Here is a 9,031-nt window from a genome sequence, read left to right as displayed (position 1 = left end):
GCTCGAACCCACGAACCGCGAGATCATGACCTAAGCGAAAGTCGGACGCTTAACCGACTAAGCCACCCAGGCGCCCCCAAAAAAAATTTTTTTAAGAAAATTTTGGAATGTTATTTTTAAAATTAATTTATTTAAATTCAAGTTAGTTAACACACAGTGTGATACTGGTTTCAGGAGTAGAACCCAGTGATTCATCACTTACATATAATACCCAGTGCTCATCCCAACAAGGATCCTTCTCAGTGCCCATCACCCATTTAGCCCAGCCCCCCACCTCCCTCTCCTCCAGCAACCCCTCAGTTTGTTCTCTGTATTTAAGATTCTCTTATGGTTTGTCTCCCGGTCTGGTTTTGTTTTTGTTTTGTTTGTTTTTATTTTGCATTTTCTCCAGTCATTAGCCCAGTGGAAAATGCTGAGGTGATTGTTTTATAAATGCTGCAAACCTATCTTTATGAAGATGTAAGGTGATTAACTAATGACCTTAAATCTCAGCCTGAACCTGCATGCATTCAAGCATTCTTGTAAACGGAGACTAACAAGTGTGAGTCAAGTGGACATGACGCTGTGCAGCCTGGTACATAATCTCCCATTTATTTTTATGTCCTTCATATAGAGGGACCATGGACAATCCAGATCTCAGAAGAACTGAGGAGAACCCTCCTCACCTTCCCCGTGGGCAGCTGTGCTCAGGCGGTATGGCTTCAGAGATGTCCCGCCGAGGCAGGTACCCCACTTTACCTGTGCCACGGACTTGGTAAAACTTGGGATAGTGGATGTGTAAGACTTTCGAAAACTACAAAACATCATGACGTATCAGGTAGAATCCTTGTCATAATTAGCTTGTCATCTTCAGAAATCAAGNAGGTACCCCACTTTACCTGTGCCACGGACTTGGTAAAACTTGGGATAGTGGATGTGTAAGACTTTCGAAAACTACAAAACATCATGAACGTATCAGGTAGAATTCTTGTCATAATTAGCTTGTCATCTTCAGAAATCAAATAAAAACTTCTACTTTTGGATAGTGTGCAGTTAGCTGAGGCAGGCCGGTAACTCAAAAATATATAAATATTAAAAAAAAAAAGACTTTTGCCAGATTTTAAAGCTTCATGGGGGTGAGGAGCCTGGAAAGCTGTTTTGAAAATGTCTGAAATCTTCAAGAGTTGAGGAAACTGGCGCCCCCTGGACTCTCCGTCAGAAGCAGGGAGGGCTGTACCCAAGGAACTGGGTGAACCAAAGGTCTGCAGAGTCTTACTAAAGCTGCAGCCCTGCCCCAACCCTGTTCAATTACTGATTGGATTCACGTGACCAACCACTCATATCTAAGAAGAAAAGGGACACGTTCTCTAGTGGAATATAACACCCAGCGGGAACTGCCACATTTCTAAATACCTGGCATACAATCACCAATATCTAGACAGGCATGATATAAATTAATATAGGCTGTACAAAAGTAAGCATTTTCTAGGGGCGCCTGGGTGGCTTAGTCGGTTAAGCGTCCGACTTTCGCTTAGGTCATGATCTCGCGATTTGTGGGTTCGAGCCCCACGTCGGGCTCTGTGCTGACTGCCAGCTCAGAGCCTGGAGCCTGTTTCAGTCTGTGACTCCCTCTCTCTCTGACCCTCCCCTGCTCACGCTGTCTCTCTCTCTCCTAGAAATAAATAAAAAAACATTAAAAAAAATTTAAAAAAATTCAAAAGTAAGCATTTTCTAGATGTTTTCTCCCATTGTAAAGAGATTTTGTTCTCAATGGAAAAGCAACTATTTTTTTTAAGTTAGGTTTTTTTTTCGTTTGTTTATTTATTTTGAGGGAGACAAAGCAAATGAGGGAGGAGCAGAGAGAGAGAGAGAGTCCCAAGCAGGCTCTGAGCACAGAGTCAGACCGGGGGCTCAAACTCATGCGACGTGAGATCATGATCTGAGCTGAAACCAAGAGTCAGCTGCATAACCGACTGAGCCGCCCAGGCGCTCCGGAAAAGCAACTCTTTAATAGAAGTATGAAGCTTATGTTAGTAGGTAGATAATTGGAATTAGATGCCTATTCTTTTTCACTCATCCTTTACCACATTTGATATATGACTTTTAGAAATGTAAGTCACACCTCTGATATTATTTTATTCTTCTTAATATATATTTTATAGTTTTTCTAGTCTTCCTATGTCTTATGTTTTTAGGTACTTAGTAAAAAAGAGAAACTTGGAAATTATCCACTGAATCACTAAAAGGCATCAAAGTATAAGAAATGAAGTAGAAGCATGATCCATTAAATTTAGCATTCTTTTTTTTTAATTTTTAATGTTTTATTTAGTTTTGAGAGAGAGATAGAGACAGCATGAACAAGGGAGGGTCAGAGAGAGAGGGAGACACAGAATCCGAAGACAGGCTCCAGGCTCTGAGCTAGCTGCCAGCACAGAGCCCGACACGGGGCTCGAGCCCACGAACCGTGAGATCATCACCTGAGCTGAAGTCGGATGCCCAACCGACTGAGCCACCCAGGCGCCCCAAATTTAGCATTCTTATTAATGATAACAAAAGGCAGAGTTAGGGGGTAAAACGGAGAAGAGAATATAGACAGATAACTCAGTGGGAATCTGATTACAAATTAATCTTAAACTGCAAAGAAGTAGGAGTGGAGAACCCAACTTCTGTGTTGGAAAGTCTGTGTTAGAATCCTGCTTCATTGCTGTGTGACTTCCGTCAGGTGTCTTAACCTCTCTAAGCCTTAGTTTCCTCAACCTTAACAAGTAGAGGTAATAATGTCCAATTTATAGTGTAATGAAGTTTAAATGAAATAGGGCATGTGAAATTCTTGGCATGTATTGAGTGATAAGGATGATTGTTACTGTTGCTATTTATACCCCATCCATATTCTAAAAGTAGGGGGGAAAATAGAGAAAGAGGCAAGAAAAAGAGTTAAAATGGGTTCTGCTGGAGTGACCATAAGGAAAGTGGAGAGACGTGGGAATGGAGAGGCAAACAAGGAGGGGAAGTTACAGTAAGAAGTTGGGCAGCTTTGCAGGCCCTGAGAATGAACTTGGAGTGGAAGGTTGGACCTGTTGAACCGGCAATGTGATCTAATATTGGGACAATTGTAAGTGAAGAAAGCCCCAGGACTTTGCAAGTCACGTTTTATGATAGGAGAAATCAGGAGAGGCAGAAAGGGAAAGTGAACAGGGAAAATGCTGAACACTGCTAAGGAAACACAAGAATTATCCTGAAAGAGATGGAAAGGAGCCGCACCTGGAGTTTGACTCTACTGCATTCTCAGAGATGCATTATTTCACGAACCTGGGTTGTGTGGAGAATCGTGGTCCCTGATCACATTTTCTGCAGCACATTTTCTCCCAAGAGTTTTGCATCAGGCACTGCACTTCTATTCCTTCCAAAGAGGAATATCTAATAACTTCAAAAACAGCTAAACCGTGCTTATGTTTTTGTAAACTTCCCATTCATGTGGTTCAAGATGGTAAGAAAGTGTATACAGTGAAGATTCTCCCTCCTATTCACTGTCCCCAAGGTATATGATTCCTTTTTCTGAGGACAAGCAAAGCTATTGTCTTTGCTTCTTATATCTATTTCTAGAGATATTACTTACATGTGTAAAAATAAAGGTTTTCCCCTTTAGGACATAAATGATGCTTATACCGTTCTGGATTGTATTTTTCTCTTTAACAATATTCTTTGGAATTCAGTCCATGGTAGTATACAAAAAGATACCCTATTTTTTTTTCCTTACCAAGCTGCTTAAGATTCTGTTTTATGGAATTATTTTAAATTTTAATTCATGTAACGAGTCACTCATTTTTTTAAAGTTTATTTCTTTAAAAATTTTTAATGTTTTATTTATTTCTGAGAGAGAGAGAGAGACAGCATGAGCAGGGGAGGGTCAGAGAGAGGGAGACACAGTCCGAAGCAGGCTTCAGGCTCTGAGCTGTCAGCACAGAGCCCGACGCGGGGCTCGAGCCCATGACCCGTGAGATCATGACCTGAGCCGAAGTCAGACACTTAACCGACTGAGCCCCCCAGGCACACCAAAGTTTATTTATTTTGAGAGAGAGAGTGTGCATGCACGCTTATGAGTCGGGGAGAGAGAGGCGCAGAGCCCTACATGGGGCTCAGTCTCATGTACCCTGAGATCATGACCTGAGCCCAAACCAAGAGCCAGACGCCCAACTGCCTGAAACCCCCAGATGCCCCATAACCTGTTCTTGGTGGACGCATGAACTGTTTCCAGTCTTTTCTACTACCAAGAGCTGTACAGTGAGGAATCTTCTGCACACATGACTTTGTACCTGTGTATAGATACTGAGGATAAATTCCCAGAAGAGGGATTGTTGAGTCAAAGGATCTGTGCATTTGTGACACATAAGTAGATTTTATCGAAAGTGCCCTTCCTGAAGGTGGTGACAGTTTCATCTCCACAGTAATGAATGAGAGCATCTGAATTCCCCAAACCCTAATACAGTATGTTATATTACTTTTAAAATATTTGTGAAATTTATAGCAAAAATGGTATATCCGCATGGTTTTATTTTGCATTTCTTTTATTATAAATGGAATTGAACCTATTTATGAATGTTTAAGAACCAATTGTATTTCTGTAAACTATTTTATTCTATTGTTAGTACTTTTCCCCCTACACTTTAAAGATGTCATTCCACTCTATTCCTGCTTGCGTGGTTTCTGAAGAAAAGTCCAGTGTGATTCTTAATCCTAGTTCCTCTGCAGGTAAGATTTTTCCCCCTTCTCTAGCCTTTCTCAAGATTTTCTTTTTGTCTTTGTGTACTGTAGACATGGATANGTCCTACTTAGGATTCTCTGACCTTCCTAGGTCTGTGGCTTAGAGTCTGTCATTAATTCTGGAAAATTCTTAAATGTTATCTCTTCAAATATTTCTTCTGCTTTTTTTCTCTCTTTTTTTTCTCCTTCTGGTATTCCAATTATGTGTGTGATACTTCTTTTGTCATTTTCCCACAGTTCTTGAATATTCTGTTCCATTGTTTTCTCTCTTTTATTTATCTCTGTGTTTCAATTTGAGAAGTTTCTATTGACATGTCTTCCGAGTTCACTGGCTCCTTCCTTGACTGTGTTCAGTCCCCTGCTGAGCCCATCAAAGGCCTCCTTCATTTCTGCTGCAGTGTTCTGGATTTCTCGCATTTCCTGTATATTCCTTCCTTTCGCCTTCATCCTGCTTACATCACCTGTTCGTTCTTGTATGGTATCCACTTTTTCCATTAGAGACCTTACCTTCCTAATGATGGTTATCTCAAAAAAATGTTTAACATTTATTTATTTTTGAGAGACAGAGAGACAGAGCACAAGCGAGGGAGGGGCAGAGAGAGAGGGAGACAGAATCCAAAGCAGGCTCTAGGCTCTGAGGTGTCAGCACAGAGCCCGATGTGGGGCTTGAACTCACGAACTACAAGATAATAACCTGAGCTGAAGTTGGATGCCTAACTGACTGAGCCAGCCGTAATGATGGTTATTTCAAATTACTGGTATGATAATTCCAAAACTTCTAACTCTTGCTTTGTCTTTTCACACTGTATTTTTTTTTTTTAACCTTTTAACCTTTTTGTGGAAAGCTGGATATGATGTATTGGGTGAAAATTGCTTAGGTAGACAGTCTTTTGTGTGAGATTTTAGATTTATCTGGCTAGAAGTTAGGCTGCTTTTACTGTTTGCAGTTGCTGTGGGGTCAGGGGCTAAAATTTCTTCTGGTGTCCATTTTTTTCCATCTCCCTTGTTTTATCTGGGTTTTCCTGGAGGCTTCTTAAGAAGGGTCTGTGTCTTGCAGTTCTTTTAGCTCTAATAATTCCTGTATTATGCTGGAGCCCTCTGCATGTCGTGTTCTGTAGTCCTATACTAGGTCTCAGTCTTTTAGAAATCCTGAGCTGGGTTTCCTTTTTCCCCACAATGAGGTCTAGAGGGGGCTAGAGGGAATGATGACTTCCCAAGTCTTTACATGTCAGACTGGAAAACAGAAGTCATATTTTTCTTATTGATTTGTAGGAGCTCTTTATATATTAGGGAGATGAATTCTTTATTTTGATATGAGATGGACTTTTTTCCCATTTTGTCATTTATCTTCTGAATCTGTGTTTTCCCTCCATGAAGTTAAACAAATGTTTTGTATGTGGTAGAATTTGTCATTATTCCCTTTTAGGCATTAGGGTTCTGTCATACAATTAGTAAGACCTTCACTACTCAGATTATAAAAAGGAATTCTTCCATTGTTTCTTTTAATATTTGTTATGGTTTTATTTTTTAATATTGAAATATTTGCTCCATTTAGGTTTCATCCTCATGTAAAGTGTGAGATACTACTTATTTTTTCCCAGTTGTCTATTCAGTTGTTTCAAAACCATTTACTCAATAGTTCATTCCTCACCTCCCCTGATTGCTAACCATATATTAAATTATACTATGTATTTCAGCCTATTTCTGTGATTTCTATTCCGTGTCATTGCTTTATGTATATGACAACACTACTCTGTTTTGTGTATTATAGCTTTAGAATATTTTTAAAAATTGTATGTCAATTTCAATTTTTTTTTTTTGGCCAACTTAAATTCAATTTTCTGTATTAACTTGAGCATCAGAATTTCTAATAAAAAACTTACTGGTGTTTTTTGTGTTCATGTTAAGTTTTTCGATTATGTATTTATGAAATTGCGTTTTTTAAATCTGAGAATACTCCATGGCTTTCTATTTGTTCAATTCTTCTTTTGTGTCCCTAGAGAGAGCTTTACATGTGTTTCTTCCTGCAGACCTTGCACATTTTTGTTAATTGTATTCCTAGGAATTTATCTTTCTTCCCCCTTCCTCCCTGTTGTAACTAGGGTCTTTATTCCTTCATTATGTTTTTTAATTGGTTGTCCATGTATACATATAAGCAATTTACTTTCATATTTATTTAATGGAAACATGCCATTTATAAAGATTTAGAAGTATATACCTGTTATAATAGAAATATTATAATATTTCTATTCACGTATTAGCACTGTGGCAAGAGGCATGTTACTTAATCTTTAGAAGTCTGGTTTTTCCTGTGTAGAATGGGATAATAATAGGACCTATCTCATAAGGCGATTTGAAAGTTAAAAAGCTAAAACACAAAAGCACTTAGTAGTATGAAACATAGCAAGCATCAATAAGTGCTGGCTCTTACCACTGAAACTTAAATGTAGTCCATGAGGGTCAGGATAGGAACTGACTTCAGCTTCCCCAAACACTCGCCTCCACTCCGCACTCCTCACACTTCCCAAACCAGAGCCCCTGCCTAAAGGGCTGCAGAGGCAGTGGGGAGACGGAAACGGAGATGGCAGGGCAGAGGCCCTTTATTGTTGGAAAGGGATGAACGTATTCCATGGTGATGTGCATTTGGGGATCCACAGCAGTCAAAGGAGGGGACACGTGTTAATGAACAAAGCAGCAGAGGTGGGCAGAGCCCATTTTTCCAGCGGTCACCAGAGATCTGTAGGGGCTCTATCATGGCTTACAGGCCATTGTTTACATACATGTATCCTGAACCCCTATTTACAGCAACTCACCCGGGGCCCAGGAACTGGTATCAGCAATCACTGGGAGCTGATTGTGGTGGTTGAGGGAGGGTTGGGGAAGCTGTTTCCAGATCTGCTGACCCCTGTCTTAGTGCTCATTTCTCTTCATAGCTCTCTTCACTCACCTCATCATTTATTCCCATCGTGGTCTAAGTTCTAAATTATCAGCAGAAGAGACAGATGACAAGCTGGAAGAAGAGAAAACCAGAGGGATTAAAATACTTTGAGAAGAGACCGGCTGAGAGAGGATTGAGATTGAAATCAATAACAGTATTTGCTGCGTATCTCGTGGGCAGAAATGGAGGGGCGTAATAATAGCTATGTCTTAGGTGTCTGTTTGCCGCCTGTTTTATATGCATTTTTCCTTTTATTCCTAACAACAATCTTCCAAAGTAGGTGTTATTAAGCCAATTACACCACGTGTCTAGAAAGCAAGGCCTCATTCCTCCTGCAGCTTAGCATCTAGGTCCTAATTGAAGAATACTTGTAAAACATACGCACACAGGCGTGGACCCCGGGGCTCATGACCATGGCTGAGCTGCACGGGAATCTTGAGGACGCCAGCCGGCCGGAGCCAGTGGAGGGAGTTCTGGAGAAAAACGGGATGTGATCAGTGAAAGGAGGGATATTATCCGCCTTAACTGTGATAGGAAAACAGGACCAAGCAGAAGGGAAAGCAACTTGATGGGCAAGTTAAGGGGGCATGGAAACGGCAGAAGCTCCCCGCAGCTCGAGCTCGGCACGCGGAGGAAACGTGGATGAGCCCACTGCGGTGGCGGCGAGATGCTGAGAGCAGGCTGCCCCTAACGGGGAAGGGCTCCATCAGCTACTTAGCCCTGTCTCCCGCTGCTGCATCCTTTTTAAAGTGACAGTCACGAGGCTGCAGGATTCGGAAGCGGAAATGGTCTCAGCTCATTGGCTCACCATCTAAACTCAGACCGAAAGAATGTGGTTGGAGGCAGCTGGTGGACACGGTCCCAGCCGGGTCTTCAGGGGACATGTCACGTCTCCCCCTCTCCAGCGCTCCCCTCTGCCCCCCTCGCCCCGTGCGCCGGCCCCTCTCTTATCAGCTGTTATTAGAAAAGTGGCCCACCCGGCGCGCGCACGGGGCCCGAGCGGCCCAGCGCCCCCGGCTGCCCCCGCGACTAAGGCCCGCTCCTCGGGTGGCTTATGAGAAGTGACACTTCTTCCCGGCTCCCGGAGCAGCTGCCGTTGTTGCCCACCGTCGGTGTGACCGCCGGGAATGCCACGGGGCAGGGCTCCGGGGCTCCAGAACCACGTAAGCACGACGACGCACGGAGTCAGCCCGCGGACACCCAATGACCTGGGACTGCGGCAAAGGGGTGTGGGAAAGGCAAGGAGGGAGGACCCCCTCGCCCGCCGCCTTCCTCGCTGCCGGGGCCGGAGCACGCCTTCCAGCCCGGGGGCAGGGGAGGTCGCCCCGGGTCGCCGGCGCCTCCCGCACCCGA

At 42.7% G+C, this 9,031-nt stretch overlaps 1 protein-coding gene across 1 annotated transcript in view; it reads right to left on the bottom strand.

Annotated features, from left to right (window-relative positions):
* Positions 1 to 9,031, bottom strand: part of ZDHHC20 (zDHHC palmitoyltransferase 20) — a 345,529-nt gene that overhangs the window by 269,656 nt on the left and 66,842 nt on the right. The gene's annotated exons all lie outside the window — the stretch shown is intronic.

Source organism: Crocuta crocuta, unplaced genomic scaffold (genome assembly GCF_008692635.1).
Source record: "Crocuta crocuta isolate KB4526 unplaced genomic scaffold, BGI_CrCroc_1.0 scaffold258, whole genome shotgun sequence".
Lineage (NCBI taxonomy): Eukaryota > Metazoa > Chordata > Mammalia > Carnivora > Hyaenidae > Crocuta > Crocuta crocuta.
The sequence above is the reverse complement of the archived record's forward strand: the minus strand, read 5'-3'. Positions and strand labels throughout refer to the sequence as shown.